At 37.9% G+C, this 15,808-nt stretch overlaps 1 protein-coding gene across 1 annotated transcript in view; it reads left to right on the top strand.

The window, feature by feature from the left end:
* The window catches only part of DCHS2 (dachsous cadherin-related 2), a 247,011-nt gene that overhangs the window by 114,773 nt on the left and 116,430 nt on the right, over positions 1-15,808 (top strand). The gene's annotated exons all lie outside the window — the stretch shown is intronic.

Genomic DNA, 15,808 nt, shown 5'->3' with positions numbered 1-15,808 from the left:
GAAATAACATTTCTTAGAAGCACGTATATATTGCACCCACTTGTCTATAACTACTTCCAGAGTGCTATCATCATGAAACAAGCTCAATCAATTTTTTAAAAAAATGAAGAGTCTTTAGAGGATTGATTCTTGAACGTGAATAAAAATAAAGTGCAGAAAAATAGAAACCAAAAAAGGATGGCTGCAAAAAATTAAGACATAGGCATATACTCAGAATAGATTCTGAAATGGAGAGATAGATCTCTCTTCTACATGTGCACTCTGTCCTTCCACTCCTCATTTAACTAAGCAGCGACTGGCTGAAAGAACGTTTAATGTTGTTAACAGGAATCCTTTAAAAAAAAAAATCTAACAACCAGCTCCCCTTTCTAGACTTTGCAGGCCTTGCAGGGTGTCCTTGTGGGGAAAGGGGTGGCCCTTAAAAATCATACAACATAGAAGCTTTATATGTAAATCAAAGCATGCTCAGTGGAAAATATTGCTTACAAAAACACATCATTTAAAAGTGGACATTTGCCATGGATGGTGTCCCAAGAGAGAACACCTGTTAGTAGTTTGGGGCATGCTCTTCAGATTTTTATTCTCTCTGGAAATAGTAACATTCATGTAGCTCTGCACAATGGTGTTCTATCTTGAGTTAGGAAACCAGCCAAAAGGAAGTGAGCTTTACCTTTCAGCAGGTCAGGTGGTACCACGTGGCCCATGGCTTTCACCTGTTGTTCACGTGGAAGGAATACAGGTGATAGCAGGGAAAATCGTATCTGCTCTTCTTCGTCTGCTGGTGAACATACACATGGAAACCCAAAGCACGTAAAGTCCCCTTTGTACTTTAAATTCTTGCATGCAGTGCAATCCTTACAGTACCCAGGGGTTGCAGAGAAGCCAGGCAGGGTACTCATTTGCCCTGCCCTCTGGCCTGGCCTTTGTCTCCATGTGCATGGGGCCACTCTCCTGGTGAAGCATTACTTTGCCTCTGTCTGTCAGTCTTTCTAATTTTTAATCTTCCCCTTCAGCACCGAACTCTTCCCCCAAACCTGGATCTCATCCTTCTCTGGTCCATCCCTTTTTGCTTCTGGAGTGGAGGAGGGATGATTCTAGTTTTGAGGTGGAGGGGAGGAAGAAAGACTTCATCCACCTTGGAAAGCTGTGAACTATCCAAGGAATGTTTGGGTATCTCTCACGATGAGGGGGGAGGGGTAATGTCCCCCAGCCCCCCTACCATGGTATGCTAAGGAGCCCTGTCTCCTCAGGGTAATTATAAAAGCCCTTCTCTTCCCTTAGCCTGTGAGACTCTAGAGCCAGAAGCAATAAGACTATTGTACTACCTAGGTCATTTATTAAAATTCAAAAGTGAGATCTTACTGCAAATTTTTACAACTTTAATTCTTAAAAATATATTCTGGTTCTTTTTGTACGTGTGCACACATGGATCTATCTGCTTTATTCTTTTTAACAAATTAGTACTAGTCTGCTGTGTCGCTCCAAAATTAACCAACTCCATTTTAATGGACCTTTTGTATTGTTCCCATTTTTTTTTTTTTTACTGAAAAATGAGAGTATCATCAACATTCACTGAACATAATCAACACCTTTCACCTTTTCCAATCTGAAAGGCAAAAATAATATAAAACAATACCAAAAAAAAAAGATTGGGTCAGAGTTTACTTAATTATTTAATAATTTTTGCAGTCACATGGCCTGCATTTATCTCACTTTGTATGTCAGCATTATTCTGTAACCTCTACCTCCAAGCTGAGGGACATAGTCAGTCTACAGCTGTTTTGCGGGGAATTTTTTCTCACACTTAGGAGACAGGTTAGAAGTGTTTTGATTTGAGCCACAGGATAGGTGGAGATGCCATTTGGAAAAGACAGAGAGAAGTGACTTGAGAGAGTGGGAAGACATTGAAAGTTGCGTTTTGGCCATTTAAAATTTGAGAGGCCCATGCAACATGCCTAGTGGGCAGATCATGGAGGTACTTCCATATGTGAGGCTGGAGTGCAAGGAAAGGGGGTTCATGCTGGAGAGATGAAGTTGGGGCTGTCCTCCTAGAGGAGATATTTAAAATCTTGAGACTGGATGAAATCACCAAAGCAGGGAATGTAGAGAGAGAAGCAGACATTTACTCAGTAGTTTGAAAGTACTGAGGTCTGTGTGTATGAGGCATATATGAAAAAAAATCTCTTTGTGAAATCCTAGAGGTAGGAAGAAATAATAAAAATAGGGTATCTGCCTTTATAATCTCTGTTTCTTCTATCAAATCTCATGTAAGTTTCATATTGGCCAAAGAATTTATGTCTGACCTTCAGGGATATGTTGGTGGAAATGTTTAGCTAAGATCCTCTTATGAATTTGTTTCTCCTTTAAGGTTTTATGGTGTTAGACATTGTGACTATCTGCTATAATCATATAGTATTTGTAATATAAGTTCATTTTTGAATACTTAAAATGTTTCTGACTGTATAAGATACCTGTGAAGGTACTATGAAAATATTCAGTTGAAGATTGATTTGTTTTTGAAACATTTTCTTTCATTTTATTACAAGCTTTCTGATAAAGAGTAGTATAAAGTATTTGAAAATGATGGTTATAGAATTTATACTGAGATATAATTTATAAAAATAATACAGTGGACAATAGAACATGATAGATGATCAGATGAATCAGAACTAAGAGAATTTTACTCTTGTTGCTAATGCTGTTGATACTAGTAATTAACAATTAAAAAGAGACCTTGAAACTCACGCAGTTAGAAACTGTGAAAATAGGGGACACCGGGCGGCTCAGTTGGTTAAGCATCTGCCTTCAGCTCAGGTCATGATCCCGGGATCCCGGGATCGAGCCCCACATCTGGCTCCCTGCTCAGCGGGGAGCCTGCTTCTCCCTCTGCCTGCTCCCCCTGCTTGCGCGCTCGCTCTCTCTGTTTCTGACAAATAAATAATAAAGAAATTGTGAAAGCAGAAGTCCTAACTGTTTTTCACGTATTATCTGGAAGTAAAAGATTAGGTATATTTTGGGCTACTTTGTGTGTGTGTGAATTATTACTTACGATATTAAAATGAGTTGATTTTTAAATGTTAGTATTGGGTCTACCAATTTCTTTGAACTGCTGTGAGTATTTCTATCTGTTCTGTTGCCACAAGATTAAGAGTATCCACAGCCTAAATCAGATCACTGAAGTAAGTTAATAAATCAAAGGCAAGGATGATATTAAAGTACCAATCAGTGGATCAGCTGGTGGCACCCTAATATCTATGCCATAATATTAGCTATATATTAATATATATATATATTTATATTTTTTTTTTTTTTTTAAGTTAAGTGTCTTACCTGTGGAGAAAGATTAGACCTCATTAAAACAGTGTCATTGGTGTAGAACAGCTCTGAAAGGAGCACTTCCACGGGCTGTGGGGATGGCTGGTGCTATTCCTCCACCTTTAACTTCCTTTGGTTCCTTTTAACTTAGGTACACTTGGAAGGCTTGGGGTTATAGTTTTGCGGGATTTGAGTGCGTGCGTGCATGTGTTTTATTTACGGTTAAAAGAGTTTCACGAAAGTGTTACCGGGTCATGTAGAAGATAACATTTTTAGTTTTATTTTTTCCAATGACAAACATTATTAAAATAAACTTTTGTAAAATATAAAGGCATGGAACAAAAATTTAACTTAGTGAAAGCATTTTTGGCTGGGGACTGAACTGAAGTGGTTTAGGTACATTTTTCTTTTCGTGTTAATTTAGCTTTACTATAGAAACGGAATATAGAGGCAGCAATGAATGCCCCTAAAACCAGCTCAAATACAGGATCTCAAATGAGCCCCTGATAAGCACTGGACTGAAGTTACGTCAAAGTTACTTTCTTGGGCCCAAAGTGCTAACTGTTTTCCTAACTAAAGATTTCTCCTTATGCTTTAGATCAGGGGTTGACAAATGACGGCACACGGGCCAGACCCAGGCTGTTGTCTGTTTTGGTGGTACGCATGAGCTGAGAATGATCTTTAGAGTTTTAAATGATAGAGAGAGAAAAATGATATTTCATAACTGAGAATTATATGATATTTGAATTTTGGTGTTTATACATAAAAGTTTATTAGAAAAAAAGCCATTCATTTACATTCTGTCTATGGCTCTTTTGTGCTAAAGTAGCAGAGTTGAATACTTGGAACAGAGGCCTGATGACCTGCAAAGCCTAAACTATTTATTCTACCCCTTTACCAAACAGTTTGTAGAATCCTGCTTCTGAAGTCAGTGATGCCCTAGGCCTTGTGACTCTGCTGTATCTGCCCTTGGTGGGTTTGCAAGAATGAGGTACGAGAGGCTGTCCTCACAGACAGCTGAATAAAGGGATGGCAAATACTTATTGAACGCATTTTTTTTTTTTTTTTTTAGTTTAGCGGTTTTGATGCTCACCTTCTTTTTCATAATATTTTTACCATGAAACTAACTTTATGAAAGTGTGGACCAAAATGAATGGAGTGAAAACAAAAATCACTTATTCCCCATGTTATATTACTTCATGTTTGGCTTGTTTTCATTTATTTATTATTTAACTTCAGCTTTATTGAGGTATAATTGACATATAAAATTGTAAGATATCTAAAAGGTATACCATGGTGATTTGGTATCCATGCACATCGTGGGAAGATTCCCCCCATCTAGCTCATGAACATACCCACCACCTCACATATTTATTCCCTTCCCCCTTTTTTAAAAAAATTTTTAAAGACTTCATTTATTTATTTGACAGAGAGAGACAGAGCACAAGCAGGGGGAGTGGCAGCAGGAGAGGGAGAAGCAGGCTCCCCACTGAGCAGGGAGTCTGACATGGGGCTCGATCCCAGGACCCTGGGATCATGACCTGAGCTGAAGGCAGACACTTAACGACTGAGCCACCCAGGCGCCCCCCTTCCCCTTTTTTTGATGAGAACATTTAGTTCTAGTCTCTTGGCGAATTTCAGTTATACAATATAGTGTTACCAACTATAGTCACCATGTTTGACATTAGATCCCCAAACCTTATTCAGTTTATAGCTGAAAGTTTGTACCTTTTTACCAACCTCTCTCTATTTCTCTACCTCTGCCCCAGCCCCTGGCAAGCAATCTGCTACTCTCTGTTTCTATGAGTTTGATTGTTTTTAAAGATTCTCTATATAAGTGATACCATGCAGTATTTGTTTTTGTCTGACTTATCTCACTTAGCATAGTGCCTTCAAGGTCCATCCATGTTGTGGCATGTGGTGGGATTTCCTTCTCTCATGACTGAATAATATTCCACTGAATATATATACCACATCTTTTTTATCCATTCATCTGTTGATAGACACTTAGTTGTTTGCATATTTGGGCTATTGTGAAGAATGCTACGATGAACATGGGAGTGCAGGTACCCTTTCAAGATACTGATTACATTCTCTTTGGATATATACTCCGGAAGTGGGATTTTTGGATCATACACTAGTTCTATTTTTAATTTTTTTTTTAAGAATCTCCATACCGCTTTTCATAGTGGCTGCACCAGTTTGCTTTCCTACCAACAGTGGGTGAGGGTCCCCTTTTCTCCATGTTCTTGCCACCACTTCTCATTTCTTGTCTTTTGATAGCAATCCTAACAGGTATTACCTAAAGGTGATTTGGTTATGCATTTCCCTGATGATTAGTGATGTTGAGCACCTTCAAAAAGTGGCTGTAAGTCGTTTTTGGAAAAAATGTTTATTTAGATCCTCCTTTTTTTTTTTTTTTGCTATTGAGTTGTATGAGGTTTTTTTCTTTTTAAATATATTTTGGATATTAACCTCTTATCAGACGAATCATTTGCAAATATTTTCTCCCATTCCGTAGGTTGCCTTTTCATTTTGCTGATGGTTGCCCTTCCTGCTCAGGAGCTCATTAGCTTGATCTAGTCCCACTTGTTTATTTTTGCTTTTGTTGCCTTTGCTTTTGGTGTCACACCCTAAAAATCTTGGCAAGCAAGACCGATGCAAAGGAGCTGACCTGCTATGTTTTTGTCTAGGAGTTTTATGGTTGTAGGTCTTATGTGTAAGTCTTTAATCCATTTCGAGTTGATTTTTGTGTGTGGTGTAAGAGAGTGGTCCAGTTTCCGTCTTTTGCCTATATGGCTGTCTAGTTCTTCCAGCACCGATTATTGGAGAGACTTTTCCCATTATGTATTCTTGGCTCCTTTGTCGCAAATTATTTGACCATATATGTGTGGGTTTATTTCTGGGCTCTCTGTCCTTTTTCATTTACCTTTCTGTGTGTTTTTAATGGCAGTACCTACTGCTTTGATTACTACAGCTTTGTAATATAGTTTGCAATCAGGAAGTGTGATGCCTCCAGCTTTGTTTTTCTTTCTTAAGATGGCTTTGGCTATTCAGAGTCTTTTGTGGTCACCTGCAAATTTTAGGATTGTTTGTTCTATTTCTGTGACAAATGCCATTGGGATTAAATTGTATATGTAGCTTGCTTTGGGCAGTATGGACATTTTAACAATAGTAATTCTTCCAACCCATGAGCATGGAATATCTTTCCATTTGTTTCTGTCTTCTTCAATTTCTTTCATCAGTGTTTTATGGTTTTCAGTATACAGATATTTTACCTCCTTGGGTAAATATATTCCTAGGTATTTTATTCTTTTTGATGCCCTTGTAAATGGAGTTGTTTTCTTAATTTCTGTTTCTGATAGTTCATTATTACCGTATAGAAGCACAACAGATTTTTGTATATGGATTTTGTATCCTGCAGCTTTACTGAATTCATTTATTAGTTCTAACAATTTTTTTTTTTTTGGTAGGCTCTTTGGATTTTTTGTATATAATATCATGTCATCTGCAAATAGAGACAGTTTTACTTCTTCCTTTTTGATTTGATGCCTCTTATTTCTTTTACTTGCCTAATTTCTCTAAGGCTTCCAGTACTATGTCGAATAAAAGTGGCAAGAGTGGGCATCCTTGTCTTTTTCTGATCTTAGAGGAAAAACTCTCAGCTTTTCATCATTGAGTATTGTGGTAGCTGTGGGCATATCCTATGTGGCCTTTATTATGTTGAGGTACGTTCCCTCTACACCCACTTTGTTGAGAGTTTTTATAATGAATGGATGTTGAATTGTGCTTTTTCTGTATCTATTGCTTTTTCTGTACCTATTGAGAAGATCATATGATTTTCATACTTCATTTTGTTAATGTAGTATATCACATTGATTGATTTTCAGATGTTTAACCATTCTTGTATCCTTGGAATAAATCCCACTTTATCATGGTGTATGATCCTTTTAATGTACTATTGAATTTGGTTTGCTAATATTTTGTTGAGGATTTTTACATCTATGTTCATCAGAGATATTGGCCTAAAATTTTCTTTTCTTGTAATGTCCATGGCTTAGCCTTGCAAAATGGAGTTTGGAAGTGTTCCCAGCTCTGGCTTATTTATTTCCTTTTAGTTTTTATTCTGTATGTTGGATACTTTTTGCAGAAATGGGATATCACATATAACTTTTAAGTTGACTTTTTTCCTTTTTTACTAAACATGTGTCTTTAAATACACAATTTTCATGGCTACATTGTATTCTACCTTTGGAAGAATTATAACTTATTTAACAACTCTTATTGTTGGACATTTGGGTTCTGGAATAAATAATACTACATTATATGTCTTTCATACAAATAGCTGTCTACATATATTTTTAGAAATATACTAACTGGGTCAAAAGAGATGAGTATTTTTAAGTTTGGGAGAAAGTTTACAATATGCATATGGAAGGGACAAAATTACTTCCCAGATAGGCTTAAAAATGACTGCATATTGGGTGCCTGGGTGGCTCAGTTGGTTGAGCGACTGCCTCTGGCTCAGGTCATGATCCTGGAGTCCCGGGATCGAGTACCGCATCGGGCTCCCTGCTCAGCGGGGGGGCTGCTTCTCCCTCTGATCCTCCCCCCTCTCATGTGCTCTCTCTCTCTCTCTCTCAAATAAATAAATGAATAAAATCTTTAAAAAACATGACTGCATATTTTTTCATCCTTGTCCCACTTAATGCATTATTTTAATGGTTGCCAATATTTTAAAAAATATTATTTTAATTTTCATTTATTTCATGACTAGTAGAGTTGTATCTCTTAAATATATATTATTTTTCTGTGACTTGTTTGTTCTTGTCCTTTACCCATTTTTCTTTTATAATGGGAAGTCAGTATTATTTTTAAAGGCCTATTTCCATATTAAGGACATTAGCTTTTGTGTATATACTATGCATGTATATGTGTGTATATTTATAACACAGATATCATACCTAATTCACCCTAAATTTTTTTGTGTATGGTATTTTTGACATAATGGAATTTTAAATGGTTATGTAGTCATTATATTGATTTTTCTCCTTTGTGATTTCTGTCCATCTGTTTTAGTTTTGTAATCCTTTTTTGCTCTGAAATTTCTCTCCAATATAAGCATCAGCCAAATATTCCCCTGTATTTTTGTGTGCTTTAAACGATTTCATTATTTACATTTCACATATCTGTGTAGAATTTACTTTCATGTGAGGTTATTATCAAACTTGATTTTCCCCCCTGTACTTCGCCAATTTTTCTAGCAACTTATGTGGATAAGCCTACATTCCTGGTTTATGATGTTTCCTTTGTAATATAAAAATAATTTAGGTTTACCAGATTCTCTTTCAGGTCTTACTTTTGTGTTCTATTGATCTGCCTGCCAATTCTTTTTTTAGATCACACTTTTTTAATTGTTTCTTTGTAATACCTCATAGGACAAGTTACCCCTCACTCCACCCATTGATCTCCTTTTACAAAATTTCCTTTGGTTGCTTTTTTGGGGGAGGGTGGGGCAAAGAGTAGTAGGATTAGTGGTTTCTTAATCCCATTCTTCAATCAAGGCAATCAAAACATGTTATTAGAAGAGTAAGGGTTTTTTTTTTCCTGTAACTTGAAAATAGATATTCAGTTTATTCATCTAACAGCTCTATCAACTTCTCTGAAAATACATTTTAAAAGTTGAAAAAAGTACAGCTCCGTTTCCAACCTCTGAATAGTTCCACATGTCGTAAAATAGTTTTTTTTTTCCTTTGCCAGTTTTAGCATTTTGGATTTTATTCTATGATGATATAGCTTGGTTAATAGATTGTGTTTTAGGCATTAAAAAATTATTCCTCAATGAGAGCTTGATGGGAGTTATGAAATATCTTGTTTGTTGCTGTTGTTGAGTTTTTCTTCCATAATCATAAACTTAACTCTGCAATCCAGCAAGACTTGGAGTGGGATAAGGGAAAAATGGAACCCAAAGAAGAACAGTGCGAACACAAAGATTATGGGAATTTATAAGCAGACAGGGATGAGGGGTGCTCTCCTGAGCAACAGAAGGAATGGTCTGGTGGTTAAAATAAAATGCAAGTCAAATTTACTGGTTGTCCATGCTGGGCGATGGTAATCTTCTTTCTGGTCTTAAAATTCCTAGACCCAAAGCGTTCCATAGTTTCCACAGTATTCATGCACTCTTTTTCACTTTGCCAAAGATCATGGGCTTGCCATCTAACCATACAGTACTGACATTCTTGGGAACCATTTATATTGGGCCTAGGACAAGGTGCTGGGTCCTGTATAATTGAGGATGAAATTGTCATCATCAAATTTCTCCCTTAGATGGACTTGTTGCCAGTGCCATTAATGGCATTTGAAGTCTCCATCCTGCCACATAAACCCCCTAATAATTTTTTTAAAAACAGGAACCTTTATAACCAAATCCCTTCTTCCCAATGCTCAGAACATGAAAGTTTTCTGCTGTCTTTGAGAGTTTGTCTAGAAATAGCTCTCAGGAGATGTGGCCAAAGGGCTCATTGGCAATGGTGATGTCAAAGAGCATGGTGGAGTTGAGCATGGCTGCCCAGTGTGGTGTGGCCCCAGGAGGTGGTGATGGTGTCTGCAAAGCTATCTTTTTTTTTTTTTTAAGATTTTATTTATTCGACAGACAGATACATAGCAAGAGGGGAACACAAGCAGGGGGAGTGGGAGAGGGAGAAGCAGGCTTCCCGCTGAGCAGGGAGCCCAATGAGGGGCTCAATCCCAGGACCCTGGGATCATGACCTGAGCCGAAGGCAGACACTTAACAACTGAGCCACCCAGGCGCCCCTCTGCAAAGCTATCTTATTCTTGTTCTTTCTTTCTTTTTAATTTTAATTCTATTTTAGTTAATAAACAGTGTTATATTAGTTTCAGGTGTACGATATAGTGATTCAACAATTCTGTACATTATCAGTGCCCCTCCATGATAAGTGTACTCTTCATCCCCTTCACCTGTTTCATCCATTCCCCCACTCACCTCCCCTCTGGTAACCACCAGTTTGTTCTCTATAATTAAGAGTCTGTTTTATGGCCTGCTTTTTGTTTTCTTTGTTTGTTTTTTCCTTAAATCTACATATGAGTGAATTCATATGGTATTTTTTTTCCTCTGACTGACTTATTTCACTTAACATTATACTCTGTAGATCCAGCCATGTTGTTGTAAATGGCAAGATTTCATTCTTTTTTCACATTTTTTTTATCCATTTATCCATTGACGGACACTTGGGCTGCTTCCATAATTTGGCTATTGTAAATACTGCTGCAGTAAACATAGAGGTGTATATATCTTTTTGAATTAGTGTTTTTGTATTCTTTGGGTAAATATCCAGTAGTGGAATTACTGAATCATATGGTAATTCTATTTTTAGTTTTTTGAGGAACCCCCATACTGTTTTCCACAGTAGCTGCACCAGTTTGCATTCCCATCAACAGTGCATAAGGTTTCCTTTTTCTCCACATCCTCGCCAGCACTGGTTGTTCTTTGTTTGTTTGTTTGTTTGATTTCAGTCATTCTGACAGGTATGAGGTGATATCTCATTGTGGTTTTGTTTTGTATATCTCTGATGATGAGTGATGTTGAGAATCTTTTCATTCTTGCTCTTATGAGTTGTTTTCCCAAGGTCAAAATAGGGAGAATAATCATGAAAACGATTTCTAAAACATGCTTGCATTTTATGGACAATATTAGAGTGGTTCATTCATGCAACAGATATTTACAGCATCCTCACTATGAGCCAGGCACTAACATCATGGGTGCTGGACATATACCAAGGAGCAAAATAAGGGTAATACTTGCTCTGGAGATTAGATTCCAGTAGGAGATGTAAACAAATAAATAAAAATATAAAATGCAGTGTAAAATAGAGATGAGCACTCTGAAGATAAACAAAGCAAGGTAAAAAGAAAGAGTATGTCAGGAATGAGGGTGACCACTCTTGGGTAGTGTGATTAGGAAAGGTCTCTGTGATTAGGTGGCCTTTGCAGAGACTTGAAAGAGATGAGGAATCAAGTTATACAAGCTGATAGGTTCTGGGACCATCGAGGAGCCCAGCATATTCACAAAGGAGTGAGTGTGTCAGAGAGTAGTGGGAGATAAGGTCAGAGAAGTAGCCAGGGTCAAATTAAAGGGTCTTGATTTTACTGCAGTGATGAGGAGAAGCTGTTGGAAGATTCTGAGCAGGAGAATGACATGATTTGATGTCATTTGAGTTGTATCTCTCTGGCTGCCTTTACAAAAAGTGGATGTCACTAAGGACACTGGGCAAATAGCAGATTTGGGTGGTAGGTATGAAGAGTTCCATCTGGACAGGCCCCATTGGAAGTGCCTATTAGCCACCTGAGAGTTGATGTCTAATTGGTAGTAGGATGATGCATGAGTCTGGAGCACCAAAGATAGCAATATTGGGAGAACATATGTTGATTTAGCACTGTGGGTCTGGGTCAGATCACTCAGGAGTGTATTGATTTCCTAGGGCTTCTGTAACAAATAACCATCAATTATCTGGCTTACAACAACAGAAATTGTTGTTACTCATAATTCTGGAGGCTAGAAGTCCAGAGTCCTGCAGGGCCTTTCTCACTCCCTTTGACTCTTCGAGCCTCTAAAGCTTGTTGGTGTTCCCTGATTTGTGACCCCTCACTCTAATCTCTGCCTCTCTCTTCTAAGGGCACTTGTTTTCATATTAATGGCTCATCAAGATAATCCACGACAAGCTGCTCTCAAAATCCTTAACCTAACGATGTTTTACAATATAAGGCAATATTCACTCTTTTATCATGTAAGGCAATATCCACAGGTTCCAGGGATTAGGACATGGAGCTGTCTTTTGGGGGCCACCATTCACTCATCACAGGCAATGGAGTGTGGATTGAAAAGAGAAGTGGTCTCAAGACTAAGCTGTGGGGCACAAGAGCATTTGGAAGCGGGGAAGAGAACTCCAAGCCGGTGAAGGAAACTGAAAGGAGGTCAGTGAGATGTATGAGGAGCAGGAGAGTCAGAGCGTGGTGTCCGGGGAGGAAGTGTTTCAATAAGGAGACAATTTGCATATGGAAAGCTGCTGAGGTGTGTAGAAAATAAGGATCGAGCCTTGATGATTAGATTTGGTAAGACAAATCATTGGTGAACTTGCCAAAACTGTGTTCAGTGGCATTACTTGCATCTGTTGTGGTCCTCAGTGCTGAAACCAGCTTCCCCTGGAATATTATAATCCTGTTTTCATTGTGGGATCAGTGGTTGGCCAAGCACATAGAATTTAAAAAAGTTATTTTGTAATTTCTTTTTCTTCCTTCTATTTGAAGTTATGTTTGTGAGTGTGTTGTGTCAATAGTTTGGTTTCTTCAAACAAACTGTTATATGCTCATGGTAGAAATTTTGGAAATACAAAAAGAAAAAAAATTAAAATGGGTTATTGCATTTTAAATTTCATCTAAACAAGCCATTTTTTTTTGCAACCATTTTTTTCTAGGACTTTCTTGTTTTATTGCTCATTTTTTTTGATTGGGCTTTGAGGCTTCTCTAGAAATGTCACTGAATTCAGTGATATGATTTCCCAGGAGTAGGTAAAGGACAATGTTACTCACAATGTGTCGCCTTATGACTTGGGGTTGACTTTCGGGTTTTGAGGTACCAATGTGAATGGCTGGGCAGGTAACCTCCAGCAAAGCTGCCCAGTGGTTAAAAAGGAGACCCTCCCAGGAAAACTGAATGGGAAGAAATCAGAGAGGGATACAAACCATGAGAGACTCTGGACTGTGGGAAACAAACTGAGGGTTGCTGGAGGGGAGGGGGGTGGAGGGATGGGGAAACCGGGTGATGGTTATTAAGGAGGGCACATGTGGTGATGAGCACTGGGTGTTATACACAACTAACGAATCGTTGAACACTACACCAAAAACCAATGGTGTACTATATGTTGGCTAACTAAACATAATATAAATAAATAAATGAATGAATGAATGAATGAATGAATGAATGAAGACCCTCCCAAATAGAGTCTGTGCTGGTGAGTGAATTGCAGATAGGTCCATTCCATTTATAGTACATCCAACCAACATGTATTCAAGAGCCAGTGTTCTCGATTTGTCTCCCCAGATGTTAATATAGGGAGGCAGTGAATTTTTTTTTGTAGTTTCGAAAACTAATAAGGGAATTGGATGAATCTTAATATCACATTAATATTTTCATTTTTATAATGTCTGCATTAAATTTGTGAGAGATCAGACTAAAGGAGAACACACTCTGACTCGAAGTAGGTTTAGAGTAAAAATCACCAGATTCATCTCAGTCTAAAACCGGTAGATTGAGGGTAAGATGAGGAACGCAGGGACAGCACCGAGGGTGCTGGAACGTGGCTTTTTGAGTAGATTCAGGAAGAAATCTTCCCGAGATCTCCTCTGGATCCCCAAATTAGCACCATAAGATGGTGATAATAGACTCTGACCAGATGTTTCTCTTTTTTTGATTTAAGCAGCTATATCTGAAGAAAAGGTCCAGTGAGCTTACTTACTAATCACATTTCCTCTTGAAGATCTAGCAAAGCTTTCCCCATTTTCTATATTTAAATTGCCTAAATTTTATGTATAAGTTAATGGATATTGAAAAATATAGACCTCATAAAGATGCCAAATTAATTATTGGTGTTCAAGACCAAATACTAGTAGGGAAAATATGTTGTTCTAGAATACTAGGTCAGTGTTTTTAGGGAGTTGAGTAAAAAACAGGGAGGAATACATTCTTATTTTATGATTCTGAAGCTCAGAATCTGAGCTGCTGACATAAATTGAGATCAGTACTCTTATCCCATTTTTCACTTTTTCTACTTTGCCTGCCAAAAGTCCAGATGAGAAAAAGGTCTCAAAAGTGGAAATAAGGAAACTCATTTTATATAAGCCAAGTTACTTGTTAATATGTGCTATTAAAGGCTGAGAATGAGTTTTAGAATTTAAAGTTCATTGTATTTATCTTCCAATCAAGCCAAAATTATTGAGAATACCATATGTTTTTAGAAAACATATTTGGTGTCTTTGGGAACTCGAGGCTACTAAATCATTAACAGCTGCCAGGATGGAATCAACCAAATGTACTTGGAATTTAGTTCTTTGTAGTTGGGCAGTTTGTGGATTTCCTGGTTCAGCCCATCTGATGAGAAGAATAACTCTCAAAACATGTTAGCTGGTTGCACAGAATAAATAATATTGCCAGAGAATATGAGATAGATGGGAGTAAAGAGAAATTTACAAGACTGTGTCATCAGTTGAAGACAAATAAAGGCAATTAAAGAGGGAAATAATAGTGCCCTTTGTTGACGTTCCTCACATGCAGTGGTTCTCAGCCTAGGCACTGTTGACATTTTGGGCCAGATCATTATGTGTTGTGGGGTTTGTCCTGTGTATTGTAGGATGATGAGCAGCAATTCTGTCCTCCACCCCCAGATGCCACAGCACCCTCTCCCCAGTTGTGATATTGCCAAATGTCCTGGTGGGGGCAGACTTGACCCTGATTGAGAACCACTGCTCCAGACTGCCCGAAGAACCCCCAAAGTCACATCCCCGTTATACACTCAAGATAGAATGGGATGAAGGGGAAGCCTTATCAAGAACATTGGTTATTGAACATGTTATTGGTATGAAGTTTTATTTGGGAAGCATAATAATGAAGGTATAATTCCTTCATGTATATAATTCCTTCATGTATATTTTACTGATAAAAAGCAAATCACTTTTTTTCCAACCTAGAGTTAAACGCTGTCCAACTGCCTGGATTTGAGTCCCAGTTTTGATACTTTTTAGCTATGTGATCTTTGGCAAGTTACTTAAACTCTCTGAGCCTGACTTTTCTTGTCTGTAAAATGGAGTTCATTACAGGTTATAAGTATAAATCTATAAGTATACTTATAGTTCTTTTTCCTTTTTTTCATCCCTTTTTTTTTATTAATCTTCCCTTAAGGTGCTTCTTATATTTTAAGTGTTATATAGATGTTTGCTGTTACTATTAACAAATATATTGGGTTAACAAATCAAGAGAGCTATGCCAAGCCTATGAGCTCAAAATGTTTTGAGTTCAATATAGACTGTTGTCTTTCTCCCTGTGTATTCCCACAGTTAGTATAAATAAATTGCCTTCATAATTCTAGTTACTTCATCTTTTCTACCAGGCGCAGGACCACTGCTAACATAAGCAGTATTTATGGTCAAAGAGAAAGGCGTCCTTACCTCTGGGCACTTACAGCTCCATGTCAGTGTTGGCAAGCAGAGCATGGGCTGGATCTCATTTCCATGCCCCCACTAGGCAGTGGTCAGTGAGCATGACTGTGCAGGGTCCTGATGGGCGCATTATTCCTGCAAGGAAACCTGGCTTAGATACTCAAATCTCCTACTCCAGGGTGAATTGTGTCAACTGGATTGGGTTACTAGTCATCATGCCACTTACTGCCTCGATTTCTCTGCCCTCCCTTGCTGCTCTGAAGGG

This window comes from Callorhinus ursinus, unplaced genomic scaffold, assembly GCF_003265705.2.
Source record: "Callorhinus ursinus isolate GAN/ISIS: 27379988/994484 unplaced genomic scaffold, GSC_fseal_2.0 scaffold4, whole genome shotgun sequence".
In the NCBI taxonomy this organism is placed as follows: Eukaryota; Metazoa; Chordata; class Mammalia; order Carnivora; family Otariidae; genus Callorhinus; species Callorhinus ursinus.
The sequence above is the reverse complement of the archived record's forward strand: the minus strand, read 5'-3'. Positions and strand labels throughout refer to the sequence as shown.